At 38.4% G+C, this 22,299-nt stretch overlaps 1 protein-coding gene across 2 annotated transcripts in view; it reads right to left on the reverse strand.

Moving 5' to 3' along the window:
- The window catches only part of Dg (Dystroglycan), a 370,061-nt gene that overhangs the window by 108,223 nt on the left and 239,539 nt on the right, over positions 1–22,299 (reverse strand). For both annotated transcript variants that reach the window (XM_083131677.1, XM_083131685.1), the window contains one exon: positions 11,354–11,413. The gene's annotated coding sequence lies outside the window, so the exon portion shown is untranslated. The remainder of the gene's footprint in view (positions 1–11,353; positions 11,414–22,299) is intronic.

Below are 22,299 nucleotides of genomic sequence, written 5' to 3' on the forward strand. Positions count from 1 at the left end.
CAGCCAGTTTGCAGCCGCGGATCGGTCATCACTTATTCATCTGAGAGCTCGCCGGAAAGCCACGTTCCTGCTGCTCCGCAAACACTTCCGAGAAAATGTCCTTCCGCTCGCGTTACCGCTCCTGCGAAAATGCTTTCAGGAAGTTGGGGTCCACTGCTACTGAAGATTTAAGCCAATCGCACTTAAGACTCGTGGACAGTTTAAACCTGCTGCTCAAACTGTGTGGAAGCATAAACCAAACTGTTTTCTATTTTATGAACTAGAAATTTAAACCCACAACATGATTAAGTTATTAGGAGCTTTAAGAAATTCATCTGCTGAATTCTAGTTGTTTTATCCACAGTACGAAGTAGTTCGACCGACTGAGTTTGCATCTTTTCAGTTTTGAACACATGGATTAAACACTTAACCCTCTACTTTCAGAAGTTTAACCCATTGTAATGGAAGCTTTGCACTAGAACGAATCCAGATGTCAGCAAGAACGGCTCGTCAAATTAGGTCAAACAGAAGTCACCTGTTTGTCACAAGTCACAAGTTTGAACTTCCGAGTCAGAATCTTTAAGAAGTTTAAGCAAATGGATTGACAACTTGTAGAAGTGCCAGTCAGGATATTTCAAGCTTAAAGAAGATGAAAGCCATTAAATGCGAACCTTTCTTGTTACTCTTAAGAATTCTCACAGGTGACTTCTGTTTGACCTAATTTGACGAGCCGTTCTTGCTGACATCTGGATTCGTTCTAGTGCTGTGTCTATAGGAAGGCCAACGGGGACAGTACTCCTAATTACCTCAAATATCCTACAAGAAACAAAAGATGTAAATGAGGCCACATAAAGTTGATCACCAGATCGAGAATGTGTGGGGTCATCTCTCCACATGTTAATTTCATTAAAAACCCTACAATCATCCTCAATTTGGGATAGTGTAGGATCTTTCTCTCTTTAGAAGGTGTGTCGCGAAACATTTTGAAGTTGTTCGAATGGTGTTAGGGATGTTAAAAAAAAAAGTAGTGGATATGTCAATTCCAGCAGAGCCAAACCAGTACAAGCTAAAAATTAGGCGAAACCAAGGCTGGCTCGGTGGTTCAGTTGTAACAGCAATGCTACGGTAAGGCAGATATCTGGGTTCGAATCCTGGCCGTGACTGTATTTTCACTGATTTTTTTTCACTTTCTACGTGTCCTTGATCTTACAGTAAGTACAGTCGAGACAATGAGGGGGAGGGGAATTAACTACCGCCCCTCACCTACAGGGAAAACTATCATTTCTGTGTAAATGAAGCTGAGCGTTGTCCACTGGGTTTGAATTCGTATTTTAGCTTATCTCACGCCTCAATTTCATCACATCATCACTCATCTCCATCTTTGCAAATTAGCCAAAAGTGGCACAAAAAGCGAAATAAAATAAAGCAAATCAATCTCTTTCTTCAGTTCTTCCCAATTTTTTTATTAGTGTAACTCGATACTGAAATTGTCCCCATCCCCTTTCTTGGGGAATTCAATACCGTGACTTTGATCACCACATAAAACCATGAATCAATGACAGAAAGCTAAGAATCGAACTAACGAAAATCATTACAATACTCTAATAGGAATACATTACAAGCACTCTTTGAACCGCCCTCCTGGTGTATTTTTTAAGCGAGTAAGCGAACCCCTATTTAATTATACACACTGCTCTCAGTTACACGTGAATGCTGATCAACAGAGTTTGGTTAAAGCTGTACACAAATTGCGCAGTTCGCAGAATCGAATTCACCATTACCCCATTTGATTAGGTAATTCGGCGTTTTTTTCTTCTTTCTGCAAATCCACGCCTTTGACAAGCGGGAGAGTTTTAATGGGGTAGTTTTCACGTTCAAACAGTGGAGGTAAAAACCGTGTGGAATTTCTCGTGCAAGAACGAATCAACGGGTTGAAAGGGGGGGGGGGGGAGTACGTGCAAAATTGGGCTTATGAAATTTCGCTCAAAAGTAATATAGGAAACGTTACCAACGTTTAGCTGTTGCTTCGACCACTTACACTAGGGAATTCATTCAGTTTTTTAATGCAATGATTTTTTGTTCATCAAAACTGGTCGACGCTCAATCCAATCGATACCGTTTAAAGTGGTTGCTGTGTTAATAATTTGACGTTTATACGACATGATTAATCATAAATGAGACACTATATATTTAAATTAACCTTTACTATGGAACCCAACGTCAATTCATCTAGAAGAGCTATCTGAGCAGTAAAAAAGCGACAGAACAATGTCAGTTATGTAAAGAAGGCCTCATTTAGCCTGAAGTATTTAGTTTTGCATATTTATTTTATGCCACTTTTCTGATTGTGATGAACGATAACAATAAATTTATAAAGAGAGACTGTGTGTGGTGACACGTGTATGATTTATGTACTACAGGTTTCCAGACTCGAGACCCGAGACAAAGGAAGGCAAGACCAATAACGAGACGGGCATTTACAACTCGAGGCGAGAACGAGACACTGTTAAATCTCGATACCACCCTTAAGATCGAATGATTTATGAATGACACACCCAGGGCTCGAACCTAGGGCCTCTGGCTTCGTAGCACGTCACGTTGACCAGCCTTCTGGAAGGCTGGCTGAGTAGGCCTATTCCAAAATATAATTTAACAAATTCATTCCATACTGGGATTCACGCAAGCCGCCTCAGCACAGGATAAGAAATTTGCCGAGTAAGAAGGACAAAATAGGCAAGTATACCATGTTTGCTTTCAGCAGTCCAAGTAATAAAACAATGAATGGCATGCCTGGTATCCCGATTCGAGCCACATTTTGACACTCAATTTCCATGGGCCGGTTCATTCTATGCAACCCGCGAAGCAGGACAATTGAACGGGTTGCCTACATGCCAGGATTTCACAGCTCGAAAATTGCCGCACCTTCGTCATTATACGACGATACGACATTGAAAACACATGACGCTATTGTGTTTCCGGTTAGCAGTTCCGACATCCACTAATATACTAATTAGTAACCTTAGAGATATATTATTAGCGTGATGCAGAACGATTAGCACACGAAAATGTGTTTTATTACTGTTAGCTTTCATGCATGAGTATTTACTATACTATTACTCCCTCTGTCCCATAATAATTGTTCGACATTCAAACTGTGACATTGGTGTATACAGAAGTAAATGAAACACGGGAATGTGTCATACAACGTTATTACTCAAGGATCAGTACAAATTGGCCAATCAAGTATCCAAAAGAACCTAAATAAAAAGTTACCATTTTGGCATACAGGACTATAATTATGGGACAGAGGGAGTATTTTACATGTCTACCTCTTACTACTACAAATGTCACGTATTCTTACGTATGGTACAGAGACCAAGAATAGATTTTTAAAGTCGAGACTTTCTGTTCGAAAGTTCCGTAAACTAGAATGAATGTAATACACACGAAAATTCTGACTAATTCAAAACTGACATTACTATTTCAGTTCTTCGGGCAGGCCTGAAACAAGGGATGGTTCTGTGATTATTTACAGCCAGGTTGCATTTGCAGCTCAGAACGAGGCAGGTCTCTGTAATTCGAGGTGAGAATGAGGGACACCCACTGTTACGATCGAGATTGTGTTTGCATCTTGATATTTACGACGACTTCTTCACTAATTTAGGTTAATTTCGACGATAAGAGAACGAATACAATAAAATGTCCTTCCCTTGCCGCGAGGATTCGAGATTCCATCATGAGACAACTAGGAGGGATAGGGGGTGCTTGCTCTTCACTCATCAGGACACTTGTTGAGCATAATTCATTATCTTTGAGTGTTCCCCTCAGATATGACTGGTTATTCCATTTTTTTCTATTTCCTTCCTTACATTCATGGTGACGATGGCGATAAAAAATCAAATAACGTATTCTGATAGACTCGGATACAGAACTTTCAGAGCCATCATGTCAATCGAACACAATCGCTCTGTCACTGTGGCGGTAAGGTTTGACTGATTTGCAAATCAAGGGTGCATCAGCACGTTGGCAATTTGCGCCAGTCATATAATATGGGGTTAAGACCTTTAACAGAAACAGGGCCAGGGGCCTTCACTAAAATATACTCTCTTCCACAACTCGCTCAATTCCTAAAACCAAGATTACGACTAAAATACCAGAAGTTGTCCGAGAACTAAAATCTCCATTCCCTAATTATAAGTTGGGATTGTAACGCGACACTCAACAGAGGATTATACTGGATCTAGGCCTAAGCGCCAGAGCCTTGTTAGCCTGCAAAATTACATCACCTGGCTGATATCCCGAGAAAACAATCATTCGCAGTCAGGAAAGCTTCAAGAATTACTTATCTCTCTTATTTCCTTATGATGGGGGAGTAAAAACTTCTCTACATTTTAAATGTACTATACAACCAACAATCAAGAATTTGTAAATTCAGTGCCAAAGATGATTATATCTCTATACTTCATATCTTGTTGCCCACTCCTCTAATAGGAGAGAGTCGTACAGTACCGGCCGTCCTACAGTATCGGCCAATTGCTAGTTCGGACATTTGACGCTACATAGTAGTAGTTCACGGGAGTAGGAGGGAAGGGTATGTATTCGTGTGCGCTATAGTTCGGGATCATCCCCTTTCACGCAGTAGTGTGAGAGCTGTGCCTGTGTTACTGTGAAGAGTCAAGTGGCTGCGTGAGAAGTTATTTCTAGGGCCCTAGTATTCATGTTCGAGGTAAGTGTTTGATTTTTATTGTCAGATTCAGTTTATCGGTATTCTATAAGGATACGAAAATCTGTAAATAGTTTAGCAAATTGATTATAAACAACGTCAGTCCTGCAGTAGTCCTGCTTGCTTTTGTTTTCAGAGTAAGATGGCAGACGAGGAGGGCATGAAAGCGGTTGTAAGTGAGGTAATGACAAACAAAATGACAGCAAGACAAGCAAGCAGCTAGTATATTTTGTTTACAAAGAAGCACGTTAGGAGATAGATTGAGAGCTATTCAACGTGGTATGGATGTGGACCTGACACCTCAGATGGGCTGATATAAGAAGACGTTTGATGACGAAATGGAAAAACAATTACTTTTGTATATGAAAGACTTGGACAAAAAGTTTATGCCCCTCAGTAAATAAGAAGACACAGAAGACAACTGTAGAAACTGCACAATGCATAATTTGTCGAGTCCTTTGTGGAAGATTGAGTTCAGTGTACCGAAAGTGGAGTTTGGCACATGTTGAATGCGTAGACCAAGAAAATATTTTGTATTTTTTTGACAATTGTAAAAATGTGATTTCAACTCCACTTTAACGGACTTTATTTCCACATTTGTTAACTACCACACCTTTGTACACATAGTTTACAGTTTCTTCATAAAAGTGAACTATTTATCAATAGTTACCACCACCTAAAATTAAAATATTGACTGGCCGATACTCGACGACAATTTTTTCACTCATTGAAAATTCAGCTTTTCATTTTTTGTATATATCTTGTAATTCTGAAAACATTTCAGAGAAATTACACCCGTGTTCCTTATAGTATGCATTGAGGTATCACATTACTATGTTCAATCCGACTTTCTATTAATCCTTTATCAGTTATAATCAATAAGCTTAAGGTGGCCGGTACTGTACGACTCTCCCCCATTAAGGTGTATCAGACCTATATCTCTCCACCGGCGATCGAAGATTAGGAGAACTTATTTGATGCGCTTTACAAGTACCTAGGTAGTACATGTGCTTGTTTGCACAAAACTATTGGGAGTGACCTAATAGGCGCGATTGATTGCTATCTTAAACTGGACTCGTTTGGATCTGTAGGAATGGGGAGAATTCCTTCAGGAAAATGGAATCAACCGGGGAAGTTAATAACATTATTTTGAGTAAATCCTTTCTCTATTCATATCAAGTTTGCTCTGACTCGAGCAAACGCCATTTCGCCTTTGGCCAAGTGGCTCGTAAAGAAAATTATGGAAGCCCAGCCTTTCATCTTAGTGCGCTTAAAAGGAATCAGCTCTCTCCATTTCTCTCGAGCCATTAGCTGCAGCATTTGATTAAAGAATATAACTACGGTTTGTTCTCTTACAATCTCCGTTTTTGGTAGTAAGAAGTGGCTCATCCGCTGTCTCATCCTCTGGAACATTTTCGTAGCTAATAATGCCTTACACTGAAGGTTAGGAGCACATAAAATGAACTGAAATAGCTTTGATAAGCATGCACACTTAGAACTTACCGTAAATTTTACTGTATTCTACCGTAAAAATTTAAGTCCCCTTGATAATTTACAAAAACAGGAAGTATTCGTTTTTTATTCTGATCTATTTCATCATGCATTAAAGACTGATTTTACTTACTTTACTTCGGTTTTCTGGCTCTTTAGGCTAATCGCGAAGATGGCGATAAGATCGATGAAAACATATATGGACAGAAAACACAAGCCTCACAGAGGATTATACTAAGTGTGAGTCCTGACGCCATAGCATTAAGATAGATTGATTGAGTTGGTGTTTTAAGTGCACTTTATGCACAGTATGGCTAATCGGGACTGGACCTACAGTTTAAAGTGGGATCCGACTCACTATGTGCCTCCACCGGGTATCGAACGCGGGACTCCTTGATTACAAGGCGACGACGCTACTACTGCGCCATCGGGGAGGCCCATTAAGATAGAAAATGATTATACATTGTAGTTGTGCGCACATTAAATATATTGTTAAAAACTGATCACTAAAATTACATTAATTCGATTTATTATTAATGGACGTTAATACTTTGAACACAGTGATGGTCATTTTTAAACTGGCGGTCTTGAACCGTCGTTACAACTTTCTACAGACTATCTCTCAGAGTCCTTCCTTAAGGCTCTAGAATTCAGACGATTTCACATTGGATATATTACAATAATTAGAACCCAAATTTACCCCCACTATTTACTAGTTTATACAAAAATACAAAAAATACGCTACAAATGTACATAATTGTATTAATTTCCTCGGGATCTGCTGCGTGAAGAAAAAATCGAAAAAAAAGTATTATTTTTTTTTTGTGTGTGTAGAATTCATGACCTTAGCTAAGGAAAATAAAAACTACAACCTTCCTACAGTCACACTTGAGAGAGGAAAGGGGGGGGGGGAGAAAAGGAAAGAGAGAGACTACACAGTTTGAAAGTCTGCAAGATGCACGCATCGAAATCTACTCGACGCTAAGAAAAACTTGGGAGTGTGCCTGCCTTTTCATGACGCCCACTCGCTGGTGTGAATGTTTGCATTTATTAACGTATTAAATTATGTGCACAATCCGGATGATCTTTCTTGTGGATTTGCGTTCTAGTAAATCCTACAAATTTCATTTTCAATTTATCCATACAAATCTGGTTAAATTCATGAAAACGTTTTGCCTTTCTAGACGTTATCATTCAAATATTTTTCTGTCTCTCCCTTGATTTCTTCCCCGGTTTCCTCCACCAACGTAAGACAATTTCAAAACTAATTCTTCTGGTTATTTCATTTTGAAGGGATTCTGGAATCGCGGCATTTCACTGCTTGGAACCTAGCACGAGAAGTCGGTTGCAGTTGGAATGTTGATGGAATTTCTACGTAAGCATCCGGATGATACAAGACTGCGTGTTTGCAATGCAATCACAGCTCAGGAATAGAGGTTTCATTACACGAGCCTGCAAAATTTGGGTCACTGAAAAGTGCCTAAAGGTTATGACTGATTTTTATGTTGTTTGTTGTGCTGATTTCACATGTGAATCCTCTATCGCGTAAGGATATTTTACAATCGGTTCGAATATATGGGGAAAGAGACTATTTGAGTGCAAATATGGTACATCATGTAATTTTTACAAATGATTTTATTGAAACCATCAACCAAAATTCTACCAGAATCAGGGGTCGATTTTCAAACATTTTCCATTGCTAGCCTGTGTTATTGTGACGATCTTGGGAGTAGATTCACAAACAAGAGGACCCATGGTACAAACGATTCCTTTTAGTAATGAACGATGAATCCAGTTTGGAGCACAATAATAAACACATTTAGTACTTGTTCTTCCATCTTGCAATAAAGTGGTGTGTGTAAAGCTAATAATTTCGTGGTCTAATAATTTCTATCCGCTCTTCTCAATCTCTGTTCCTTTTCCACGACTCGGATCCGAAAAAGCAGCACGCGCTAAACATATCACCCTGCTAGCCTTCATTAATAGAACGAGTGACTGTTTAATCAATCAAGGCCAAGGCGTGCAGCAAGTATGTACCACAGAACAAAACCAAACTTTTCCTTCTCTTTTTACATACTGCTACAAAAATAGCCACAGCTCCCATTGTGGATGAGATTATTTTCGGAGTGCAGACATTATGACCGAATTCCATGAGTGTTACCATGACAACAGCGGCGTTTATCTCATCTTCATTGTCTTCGTTTCTCTTCTGCGACGGATGTTGTGATGTAAGCCTCATGAAGATATCAACACGAATAAATAAGTACAGAATAAACAATATTTAATTGAACATAAAGAAGTCCAGTATTCGACCTTAATGCCTTTAGCATCCTGTGGTACACAAGTCTCCCCTAGAACCTCCTTAGTGCCTGTCATTCCATTTTCCACCACTCTTAACCATTTGTACTCTCCCACATTCACACTGACATAACATCTTTAATCTTTCTGTTTAATTATAGTCATATTCTATGCAGTTATACAAATGATCTAAAACTGCCCAATTCCTTCCCCACGAGGAAAACTAGTTAAACTACATGTCTGTCTGCCACATGCATTACAATCTCCATTGCTTGGCAAATTTTAATTTTAATTTGTAAAAAAAATAATTAGCTCACATTTAAAGAGTAAAATAAGGTATAATATTTGTTTCTGCTCCTGCCACTGTTCTTAGAACGAGAAAGCTTTATTTTGAACGAAAATTAACTCCATTACATGGTGGTTAAATGCGAGAATCAAACGTTATTGCACGCTTTCCAATTTTCTACCATTATTTCCAATCACGTTGTAGTTTACCGAAAAAACACCCTTAATTCTGAAACTTTCTCACAGCTAACTAAGTGTAAGAGACTAGGAGCAGTGGTGCCCCCTAGGAACATTTTCTTGTAATGTGGACGCAGATCTTCACTGAAGAAATGCGATGTTTCTACCGCAATATGCGGACACCCACGACTGATTTCACGTTAATGAAAAGGGGAGGGTGCTTCTATGACACAAGAAGCAGGAGCCGGAAATTCGTTAAGAAGAGGGAAGGGGGTGAGAGATGCTCAAAACTTCACTAACAACCATCCCCATAGACAGCTGCCAGTTTGCATTTTCTGCGGCTCGATCGCAAGAGGAAAAAACACGCCGATGGGGAAAATAAGAAGAAGCGAGTTCCAAGTTCCACGGCTCATCTCCCATTAAAATCTCGCTCACTCAAGGAAAAGACAAACTTTGTACTTTTTCCAAAATTACTCGTACACCAGTCAAACACGAAATCCGAACCCTTGGCGCGTCGCTAACTTTTAATCTCATCTAATTTGGTTCTCAGAGGCGGCAGTTGTTAGGGGGAGACCCGCGAGGCGTCGAGTCTTCTTCACGGCCCAAAAGACAAAAAGAGTGTGGATCAAAAAGAAGAGAGACTTCCCTCGCGCAGGGAGGAGTCATTGGAGAAACGTGGAATGGAAACAAATGAAATAAGAATGTTCCTTTCCGCTTCGTTATTACTATAATATGAACTTGGATGGCTCTGTGACGGAAATAGCAAGACCATTTCAGGTTCCTGGCTCTTACCAGATGGAACTGGACGCGCAAGAAGAAAGGAGGTTCGATTTGAATGAGCCTTTGCTTTTCAAACGTTGTGTATAAAACTATCCAACTTATCAGTGGCCGTAGTGTGATGTATCGGTGCGTTCGAAAATCATAAATCAGACTAATTTTTAGTTTGACATCTGTATTGATGGAAAATTTGAACGCTTCCTTGGATCGTTTTCATGCAGGAACGGGCAATATTTATTGATTTTGTAGAATTGGAGCGGTAAGCAAGCCATTCCCCAAAACACTGCTTCCGTTTGAAATTATCGTGTTGTTGCAACGATCCGTGGCTGTCTCACTTGCAATTATCAGTCCTTTATAATAATTAGCAGTCCAACATATAATTTTAGGCTGATGATCATTTTAGTAGATTTTAAATACTAGTAGATTAATGCCTAGTATCGACTCAGTTCTTCTGGCTTCATTTTACAACCTACAGTAAATTTGGGGGGGGGGTCCTGTCAGGGGTACCCATCCCCCAAGGCCAATAGCGCATGCCCCCTCTATAATAGTACGAGGATAATTATCTCGTTTTTGTTATTTTCTTGTTATTCTTGGAATCGTAATTTCAGAATTGAATGTCTGTTGACACTTTTCAGAAGGAGTCTGAAATATTTGGCTGAACTATTCATCTGAAATTTCCCGAAGTCTCTGAAGCAGTTCTTGGGCAAGAAAGAGCAGAGGCTAAATTGTGATGAGGGTTCTAAATACTTTGATAACTGCACAGTAAAACTCAAAACCTTTTCACAGATAAAGAGTACAATTAAGGAAGTCTCCTTTTCAACTGCGGCTAGAAGATCATTTGCTTGGGATGGTTCACTCGGACAGTTTCATTTAACTGAAATCAGATTTGTAGCTGGTATATCACTACCCAGTGTGAAACTAAAAAAAAAAAAAAACTTTTAGTGGACGTTATTTTCAGAATCTACAAACAATGTACATAGAGAGAATTTTCTATACCTGCCACATCAAGTGTCTCATTGTAAAGTATGCTGAATTTACCATAGTATTTTTTTTTTTAAAAAAAAGAAAGGAATTTGGGGGTTCCGGACCCCCTGGACCCAACCCCCTGGATACGCCTTGTCCCAAAAACTGTGTATACACTCTTTGAACGTTAATAACAAGAACACCAATAACAGCAAATATGGACTTTTTTTTGTGTCCCATACTTTAAAGTTTCAGATATCCATTGGCAGTAATATACATCGTCTGCAACGGTGTAGAACAGATCGACAAATAGCAGATCGACAATTGCATCACACATGTCATTCAGTGCCTGTGGCTTCATAGCTTACACACAACATTCTCCACAGTGCCCCACACGTAAAAATCTAACTGTGTTAAATCAGGAGATCTGGGTGTATATTCGACATTTCTTACGCTGCTCGAAAGAAAAAATATTCACTTCTGCCATTCTTGTCTACACTAATGCCTACTACCTGGATGCTGTGACGAACTAAAAACAACAGAATGCTTACATGCGATCACACACACTCAACGTAGACATTGTAGCTTCGAATGCAAAAAGTCCATTTTTATCCAAATATGAAGTTAAAAAACAATAATAAGAAATAATAGAACACTTACCAACATCGTATCCACGGAAGACCACGTGTCTCAGGCTCCACTTCAAAGAATATTTACAGTCTGAAAAATAAAATAATGAAAAGTACCGTTTAGTTTCTTATCATTAAATATTTATTACACGATTTATTCCAGTATAGTTAGTCGTGCAAAAGTCCAAAATATGGAGAATTATACCAACCGAGTACTAACATTAAATTTTATTTTACGTGGTTTGTGGTCCTTTTACATGAAACCACACACGCTAAGGTTTTCTCAATCGAGCATTTATGTCCATAATATTTTCTAAGACTTACGTATGTTTAGGAATATGTAACATAGTCACGTAGTGCAGTACCAGCAGAGTTTGGAACAAAAATATGTGTAAAAAGAAGGAACTAAAACCAATGAAACGTTCAAGCCCCATCCGCGATTCGAACCTAGGGTATATAAAAGATGGAAAATCACGTCGTCTATCTCTCCCCTGTTCTGGTTTCCATAAAAATGAGCAGTGAGGTATTCTATCTTTGTTTAATGGATACCTTGTACTCATTCGGTGTTCCTTAAATGCATTTAGTTTTTTCAGAAATTCAGAATGTTAGAAAAAACGTCAATCAATATGATTTTTAATAGTTACATATACACAGGTTCTATATCCGGTGGAGGTTCATAGTGATTCGGATTCCACTCAAGACTATACGTACAGTCCCTATTACCCTATTTGTTCTTCAAATGAACATAAAACAAAAATTTAAAGAAATAAACATATATACAAAAAAAATTGTTTCAATGAACAGGTTTGATTGAACTACTTGGTATTTATTCAAAAATTGGTAGACTTTATTGAGTTCGGTAATTTTTATAATTTTGTTTGGTATTAGTAAATTCTAAGCAAATGATGTGCACGATTACTAAAAGAGTTTGGTTCTAGTGAACTACGTAGTATTTGTTTGTCGCCTATTTAAATAAATATTTGATTACCAGAAAATATTTTCTGGTTATAGCAAACATACATTTTTCTCTGTGTATGCGCGAAGTTAATATTTAACAACATTTCACCATATTTTGCTACATATTTAGGCATGCAAATATTTTAGAAGTTAATGCGACATAAAACCGTTAACTGCAAACACTTTAAAAAATGATTAATGGTCTTGACTTTCTACCACTGTACTTGGTTTCTTATAGTTCTATTTCAGTCTTCATGGTAATGCATTATCATGTGACCATATGTAGGTACTGTAGTCCCGCCCCCTCCAGACACACACACAATGTTTTGTGGAGCACAGTCAATATGAGGGGGGGAGGTAATGCTCGGGAGGATTATTTAGCGGTGGCCATGTAAAAGTTAACCGGGGTTGACACTTAGTAAACTGAAAATTATTTGTGCATATCATCCATGCTTTCATTTCAATTTGCATTTACACCGTCAAAGAAGGTGTGCCTAACCAGACAACACCACCAGGTGGAGCCACGGTCACCGCTGTATAATCCTCCCAGCCATTACCGCCCATATTGACTGCGTTCCCCAAACACTCGCAGAAATAACTCGGATTTTCACAACAGCAACCAATATTCTCGTTTTACTTCATCACTACGATTTTTTCCTCGAACATAGCTGCTAATACAAAGAAAAGCAATTCAAAATTAAAGTAAAAGTACATGAATATCCAACGACATTTACAATATTGGAGTGTCTGAATATATTTGAATGGAAGGTAAAGGTGTGGTGTAGTGCTTAGAGATCTCGACTGGGCATTTAGTGGTCCCAGGTTCGAGTCTCCTTACGACGTGTTCTTATTTCTTAATTCTCCTTTTATTAAACAAGAGCATTGTAACATTCTTTGTAATAGCAGTGTAGAGTGGCTACATTGTTCTGCATCTGGAATTTACTAAAAAAATGAAACAAGTAAATGAATTGACACATGTTCAAAGGTATATTTTAACGTATAAGATCGTGACTGTAACGATAATTGTGTACTGCTTCAAAGACATTGACAAATATTAATGAAATAACTATTTATATTTGTGGTAATTCAGGACATACTAATGTTATCCTTTTCCCAATCCCGTTCAATGCAAGGCTACCTCCACAAATATCGAATGAAAAGTTTTCATCATGTGCAATTCTCTATTAATCGTTTCCGCCGATTCGTACTACCTTCGTTTTCTTTGTTACAAACAAGTATTCTTTGCACATTACATGTAGGAGGAGATTTGCATCTACATTTCACAATGGCCAGCTCTTCCTAGCTATTCTCAAGAACGAAGTTTGTAGGTTTGTGGTTACAGTTGTAGATTGTCAACCTGATGGTTGTAGGTTCAAATCCCTCCGGTGGGAGAAAATTTTCGTAAGTTTTGGACATATCCCATTGGGTTCATTGTCCACGCAGTGTGAAACGGAATGATTCTATTTGGAATTAACGATGGGGGAGGAGAAATGTTAAATAAGAAAACCTCCATTTCAACGAACTGAGAAGTGGAGAAAAATTGGATAATTCTTATAAATATGAAAATTACATTCAAGTTTTTAGTGGTATAATCGCAGGTAGAATCAAAGACCTTACGTGGCAGATTTTATCTCGCTCTGAACTCAGCCAAAAGGCATTTCGCACCGATCTAATACATTCTCCAATTCATTTTAAAATATTATTGAATGTTTCATGTCGATATTTTGATCAATGCATCAATTCTTGACGCTGAGACGATATTTTCTCGTCTCCTTTCTCTCCTCTCCTTCTCCTTCTCTCCCCTTCTTCTCCTCTGCTTATATGTCATATCGCCTTCCCTCCTGTTCTCGTCTCTTGTCTCCATCCCATTCTTCTCCACTCCTCTTATCTCCTCTCCTGTCTTAGATTTCAGACTCCACTACACTCTTCACCTCTTCTTCTCGTTCTTCTCATGTTCTCTCTTTTACTCTACTCTCAACTCCCCTCTTCTCGTCTCTTCCTCTCCTCTCAAACCTCCTCTCCTCTCTTATCCTCTTTGCTCCATTTTCCTCATCTCTCCTCGCATCTCTTACTTTTCTCCTCATTACTTCTCCTATCTACATTTGTCCTATCTTTTCTTCCCTACTTTACTTTTCCTCTTCCACTTTCGCTCTCTCTTTTCTCCTCTCATTTGTTGTCCCTTTTCGTTTCCTCTCTCCTCTTTTCCTTTGTATAGACTCATCAGCGATGAAATACTAGAAAATCGATTTTCTTTCTTTCAGAAAGTATTTCTTATTTGCGACAAATGTAATACTGATATTCTTAGAGTTTTATACAATAATACCGGGTTTTATTCCTTTCGCGTATTTCATAAATATCTATTGTGTATATGGCAACCCTGAAATTGATCCTAACTCTAAACGCAACCAACCAGCAGAGCCTTACGTAATTTGGGTTGCCTAGTTTAAAATGTCGTTGTCCTAAAACTTTTGAGAGACACTGTACATGCTAATGGCAATGGTAGTACTGGGAACGGTAAATGTAACAATAATGTAAATGTAATTCCACGGTATTGCTCAAATAAAGTATCGGTATTGTGTACGTATATTTGTGCGCCTTAAATTGGAAGTATTCCTCCTCCCCCCCCCAAAAAAAAGCTGAAACACTAATTAAGGTGCGCCTTAAATTCAATGGCGTCTTGGATTTGAAGAAATGCGGTAAAAAAACACAATAGAGACAAACGGAAATAAGCCACCCTTCAAGACATCAACGCATGCGATCTCTCACTAGATATGGAGCCTTCCCGGTGGTGAAGTAGTTGTAATCAAGGGGGGTCCAGGGTTAGATACACATTGGTGGTACATAGTGGTTCGAATTCCACTTTAAACTGTAGTCCCAGTCCCGATTAGCCTGTCTAGCGCAAGCAGCCTTTAAATAGGTAATTTTGATTGATTGATTGATTGAGTTGGTGCTTTAAGTCCATTTTATGCACAGTATGGCTAACCGGGACTGGACCTACAGTTTAAAGTGGGATCCGAACCACTATGTGCCTTTACCGGGTATCGAACCCAGGACCCCTTAATTGCAATGTGACGACGCTACCACTGCGCCATCGGGGAGGCCTATAGCTAGTTTTGAAAAGCATTTCTTGAAGTTGGGTCGCTCCCGCAAATAAGCGAATGTCTGGCGTAAAGACAACAACGGCATCTATTAAGACTTGCATACTTAGTACTTATTAATGGCAATTGTATATAACCTGTGGTATAACAGTCTGGATATATCAGATTCTGAATAGTACCCATGAAGCATATCATGGTTGTTAATGTAGCACCAACACGTTATTTATTGCAACCATCGTTTTACTGTGAATTTGGAATACTAATGGTCGTATTGAATGTAAATTATACACATAAAACGGGCAATTTTATGACGCTTTTGGGAGGGAGAGAGGAGTTCAAGAGTGTAGAATGAGATTACTTTTGTAACATCTCCGGTTGTTACGCATTTGCAGCTTGGAAGCGAGTTACAACTCCCGAAGCGTCCAATCAACAAGACAGCCGATGACGTCATCTCAATCCAGCACCTATCGCTAACACACTGTACTGTTGGTAGGCTCACTGGCTAGACTCGTGCAATCAGCTGGAGATGTTACGAAAGTAACTGTACTATACCAAGAAATGCTCGGCGGGTGTAAATGTTAAGGGGATTTCGAATTGAAAAAGTTTAGGAAACCCTGTCCTAGAAGTTAAATCCTTGAGTGAGAAAATAAAATTGAGTTTTCGTTTTGCGAACTAAAAGAGAACCGGAAATGGGAATAACAGCCAAGAGAATTATCACATATACTCCAGAGCGGAGCCTCAACAGTGAACAAGCAAGCTACTGCATAAACCATATCGCTTCCCTTCACACCATCCCAAATGGCCGGTGAGGTTCTGCAGATAACGCCTTAGCCATTGTTTCTCTCCCCTGTGAATAACGAGCTTCAGTGTTCAATTTCTGGCGTGGCGTGGATCCAAGGATTCAATTGCTTTGCGGATATTGAGCTGAAAATACTGTATAAGTCAACGCAAAAAAATATCTGCAAAGGTGAAAGCACGCGGGTGGTTATTCACTTATGTTCCTTGTCTGGCACAAACAAGGGGTTTTCCGTTACCAACTAAATAAAAATAACCATGGACAGGCTGTGAATTTACGAGTGTGGCAGGAAGGAAAGTGTAAACGATGGCATCCCATTTCGCTTAATGACTTATCAGCACCTGTCAATCAGATCCGACAGCTGTCCCGCCATTTTAGGCAAAATGGGATATCCCAGTCTCCGGCTGGAAGGAAAATATTGCAAGTAAAGTCCGCTTTAGACGAAAACATTTTTCTTAACATTTATGCCATGACCAAAATGCTACCCTGTAAAGTGAAAAATCTTATGGCATTTCAGATCCCATGGCATATTTCATGGTATTTCTCAAGGATAGAACCCGTCCTATTTCCGTAGCATTTTTCGTAGCATAACCAATCAGAAGCTACCTCTAGGTCACGAGTGCAGTTGTAATGGCGGCCGCGTGAGATGTAAACAATGCATCACTTCACATTTTTTAAAACCGATAACTATTAAACCGAGAGGAATAACGTTTCGTGTAAAACGTGATTAGGTACTAAACAATGGCGCTGCTTAAATACATACTTTACAAAGTTTACTGTATACGTATAGAAGATTATTTTAGTTGTTCCAAATTTAAACACCGTGCACTAATCATATATGGTGTAACTCGACGGGCCTCTCGTGCTGTAAATGTTATACATTGTAATCGCAAAAGCTAGCCGAAAATTTACATGAAATGCTTGCGTATAAAGTACTATCTGCTATACGATTTTTGGAAGCTTTTACATAGCATTTATGCTAGCAAAACTGCTAAAGGAAATACTTTCGTCTAAAGCCGGCTTTAGGGAAAAATTGTTACGGTGATCGACGTAAACACCAAACAATTCCGAACATGTGTCTATGCTAATTACGAACAGTCACATGAGCCAAATAGTTAGGTGTTGTTCCTAAAAAAAAGCATTGTCACACAATCTAGCAGCCGGGGGGCGTTTGTCGTATTTTCTGTAAGGTAAAAGAAAATATACACAAAGCATAAAATACCCTAACCTTATCCTTTTTCTATTGATTGGACCGATCGTTGGATTGGATTGGATTGATTTGTTGTTTTAAGTCCACTTTATGCACAGTAAGGCTAATCGGGACTGGACCTACAGTTTAAAGTGGGATCCGAACCACTTGTGCCTCCACCGGGTATCGAACCCGGGACCCCTTGATTACAAGGCGACGAGACCGATCGTTTGATCAGGTGTGTGTAGAGTTAAGGCTTTATTAACAGAACAGAGATTGTATCTCCCTGTTGAGAAATCAATAAATTTCCCTCATTTGAAATATTTTCCTTAGGCGAAATGGGAATTGGCTAAAGCGGTATCCCGTTTCGCCAAAATGGCGGCCCGGTCATAATTTTTTCCTGTCAAGCAATTAGGAAAAAGGGGATTAGGCGAAACGGAACTACAAGGTGTATAAACATTGACTGCACTCCGATCACAACTTATTGCTAGCTACTTCGATTTCGATACGAATTAAATACAAAAAGAATTGGAAGACTAGTGCAAATAAGGCAAACCAACAAAAATGTGAATGAAAGCAAAAGAAAACAGTCTGACCAAAAAACATCGAGCAAGTCAAAATCCATTAACTGTAGAGCTATGATAGGAAGAATAAACACTTTCGGACCACGTATGAGATTTGTGCATATTTGGGCTTTGCATGTATGGAAAGAAAGTTTTAACAAGTAATTTCAAGTACGACTCCTAAGCTGCTTTCCTCTGTTCTTGTCTCATGTTTTTCAATAATCGATACTACCACTTCGTCGAGGCAAACGCTGGATCAAAGACATTCCTGTACGTCAAGTAATTGTTCATTGTTAATTACTTCATAAGGAACGCCTTGTCGCAAAACAGGAGCCAATACAAGAAAAATATGACGTTCCCTGGGTATTCAGTTATCTCCATGGTCGAGCACACCGAGGGCTGCGGGTTCAATACTGGCCTGTGCGTTCTTCTGGGAGTATCCCTTCAACAATTTCAAGTAATAATGTAATCATTATTCATCCTCATCGCAGTGGTTGACCAAATGTGGCAGAAAAGCTACTTCAAAATACGAAGCGGATTTTTAGGTGCTAAAAAACTTTTTAAATATTTATTTTTATGTTAAAAAAATAGCGGAAATACAAAAAGTCAAAAATATTTTCATTCAAAATGACCGACTGGCCCACACGTTTTCATGTTCACATACAGATCTAATTCCTTGCACAGTTTTGCGGGAGGTAGGGTTTCCGTAATGTGGATTCATCGGGGGGGGGGGGATGTGCACTGCAACAAATGTTCTGCTTACATCTAAATAATATTGCGAACACTTAGAACGTCCTTCTTTTCAACATATTGGGGCTAATATTAGCACTTGTCGTGAACGCACATTTAAAGCTGTTCTGTATGAATTGCCTTGCCACATGCTTGACAAAACCAAAACCAGCCATAGGAATCGGTGTGTTGTGGAGTCCCGAATAAGATAGTAATTTAGTAATTTACCGCATATTTTGTCTATTTTATGAATTAGCTCCAAAATATGTATCTACTTTTTCATGTAATTTCCCAAGAAATATGTGTTTTCCGTGCTAAAGGTAAAAATCATGCTTTTTTTTATGTGAAATAAGACTTCGCAGATTATATTGCAGCCGTTATGGTCGGCACTCCTACAGACTTTGGCCAACTTCCAAAGTAACAAGATATATATATATATATATATATATATATGGGGTATTCCACACGGACTACATTTTTGATATTAAAGTAACTATTCTACTGATAGTTAAACAGATTCTTACAGTTTCTGTGCAATGAAATATGAAACTTAATGTTACGTTGATTAAACATAAATACCCTTAAAATACTTTCCCAGCTTTGTAGCTATGAGTGAACAATTTTGTGTCACGGGTGGGACAAAGGAAACTGCCTCTTCACGTAATAAGAAATTTATTTTAATTTCTGTGAATTGTCAAATGATGAAAAATAAATTATTTAACAAAGCGAGACCTTTGAATATTCTAGTGGAGTTTAGGAGGAAATGTAACAGTTAAAGGAGAAATTAATTGTTTTTTGGTGTCGCGGGTGGGACACGGTATAAAACACAACTGAATCAAAAAGTTAAAATAAACGAATAATATGCAAAATATCTATCCAACAGACAATATTAGATTGCATTTAATTTTAAAAATTGAGGATCTTTTCACATGGAATGCCCCATATACACATAAATGTCTTTACCTTAAAATCCGATCCCTAGCCACAACTTCAAAAAACAAACGCTTTGTATCAGTGTGGTGGATGGATGAGTGGTTTTTTTACCCCCTCCAAAAATTGTGCATAATCTGCATTTATTGCTGCCAAACCCTGCAGGGAAAGTCTCGACCAGGTCGATAGATTGCATCTGCCCTGGAAGCATCAGATTTGAGAGCCCGGAGCCGATGAGACAAACTAAAGTTAACTCGACTTGACAAGCAGGGAGATGGCGCAAGCTGCAAAGCTTCGGAGGAGGTTTCTGATCCGAGATAAACAGGAGCTGCTCTGCGAATGGCAATGCTCACTAATGCCGCCTAATGGTTGTCTAAGCAATTCGCTCAGGCGGGCGATTACGCAAACAGTGTCGATTCTAGGTAATGTCAAGAGCAAAAGTAGAATCAGTTACACGAGATAAGTTTGATTATTTGTCTGCTGATCAGTGCTTCGTACGACACATTACTGAACAAATTTGAATGGTTAATAATTGTTCCGTGTGTAATATTCGGTGGCTTGCCAGCAAATTCTAAAGAGTATCCGAAAAAAATAAGATAAATCCAAGATCTTTGTGCCACTTCTATCTTTTTATACAGGGTGTCCAAAAAGTCATGCAACCGAGATTATGAACGTACGTAGCTTTTGTACAAAGAGCGATAGAGACATGAATCTTACACTGCGTATTAACTTTGTCTATGTGGATTCCTTTTAAACATGAAAAATCATGCTCTACATAAACAACGAGTATGTGGAAAATATTACTAAGGCGTAAAAAGTTTTTGTGCGAAGTAAAAACAAACCTGGATAAAATAACTGGTTTTCTATATAATTTCTTTTCATTTTATAAATTACAGAATATATACAGTAAAACTTCTCCTAACTGGCACCTATAAATTACGGACATTTTTAAATTCCTCGGCAGAAATACATGGGGTTTAATGGCAATATTACTTCTCAATAACAGACGCGGACACTGAAAACTAACTACCTCTTCAACGCAACTAAAACTTCTTAATAACGGACAGCCTGAAAGAAAACGGTCGCAATTCCTGGAATTCGACACAACAATGGCCAGTATTTCGAACTAGCGTGCATTGTTTCATGTTACACCGAACGTATTTATTTTTAAAAGTGCAGACAGTAGACAGTATTCTTTGTGCTTATCTTGAGAAGTGTGTCATTTTGAATGCAGTAATTAACAAAGGATTGCACTACGTGTATTGTATTTTCTTTTTTGAAATTTGTAATGTGTGTAGGGATACTTTAGTATATTTAAATTCACCGTATGTAGTACAGTATTTTGTTCCTTGAATGTAGGGAAAAAAACATGTTATTAAAGTGTGTACTGTAATATGCTTATCCTATGTGTAACATCCTACACTTTTTTCTGAATAGCGGACACTTCTAAATAAGGGACATTTATTTTCCCCCCAGGCCTGTCTGATATTGAGAAGTTTTAATGTATTGGGGTAATTGACATTCATTAAAAATATAAATATGCTGACCAAGGCAGTAATTTATTTTATTTAAAACATAAACTAAACGTAACGTTTCAACCTTCTAGCAACGTCTTCATCAGACTCTGTATCAAGTACAAAAGTAACAAGATACAAAAACAGGGCATTATATATACACAAAACATTACTCCCTCCAGACTATTAGAAAGTAGTTCTGGAACATTCTAGCAGGTGGCTATCCTTTGTGAACTGTACTTTCACCTAAAAGGCTAAACATATTTACTTCCATATAGAATGAGGTTGGGCTTTATATCTCACGCTCTTTTTCCTTCATTTTCTTCCTTCTCCTCTCCTCTTTCTCTCTTGTCCTTTCCACTCTTTCTAACACCTTCTTCTTCTATCTTAGGAATAGCGAAGAATGCAAACAAGATAAAGGAAAACAGAGAAGAGGAAGAGGAAGGGATTATCTACGAAGTAAAATGTAAAGAATGTCAGAGTGTGTACATAGGAGAAACGAAAAAGAGACTGAAAGATAGATTGAAACAACATAGGGATGATGTACGACTTAAGAGAGGGAGAAATGCGATATTTAAACACAAGTGTCACGAGCCGTAACACAAGAGAGAAACAGGACATGACAGAGTGGGATGAGGCTAAGCAGATAGGAAGGGAGAAGAGAATGCTAGTGAGAAAATGGAAGGAAGCCAAGGAAATAGAGAAGAAAGGTGAAGAGGACACAATGAACTGGAATGGGGGACTGAAGTTAAACAAAGAATGGAAGAAGGTGTTAGAAAGAGTGGAAAGGACAAGAGAGAAAGAGGAGAGGAGAAGAAAGAAAATGAAGGAAAAGGAGCGTGAGATATAAAGCTAAACCACATTCTATATGGAAGTATGTATGTTTAGTATTTTAGGTGAAAGTTCAGTTCACAAGTGAAAGCCACCTGCTAGAAAGTTCCAAAACAACTTTCTAATAGTCTGGAGGGAGTAATGTTTTGTGTATATATAATGCCCTGTTTTTGTATCTTGTTACTTTTGTACTTGATACAGAGTCTGATGAAGACGTTGCTAGAAGGTTGAAACGTTACGTTTAGTTTATGTTTTAAATAAAATAAATTACTGCCTTGGTCAGCATATTTATATTTTTCATAATCATTGAAACAAGGCTTAATGGTGTTTTAATTCATTAAAAGTATGTTTATTTTTTTTAAAAAAAAAA

Source organism: Lepisma saccharinum, chromosome 1 (assembly GCF_977018435.1).
Source record: "Lepisma saccharinum chromosome 1, izLepSacc3.1, whole genome shotgun sequence".
Taxonomy (NCBI): Eukaryota; Metazoa; Arthropoda; class Insecta; order Zygentoma; family Lepismatidae; genus Lepisma; species Lepisma saccharinum.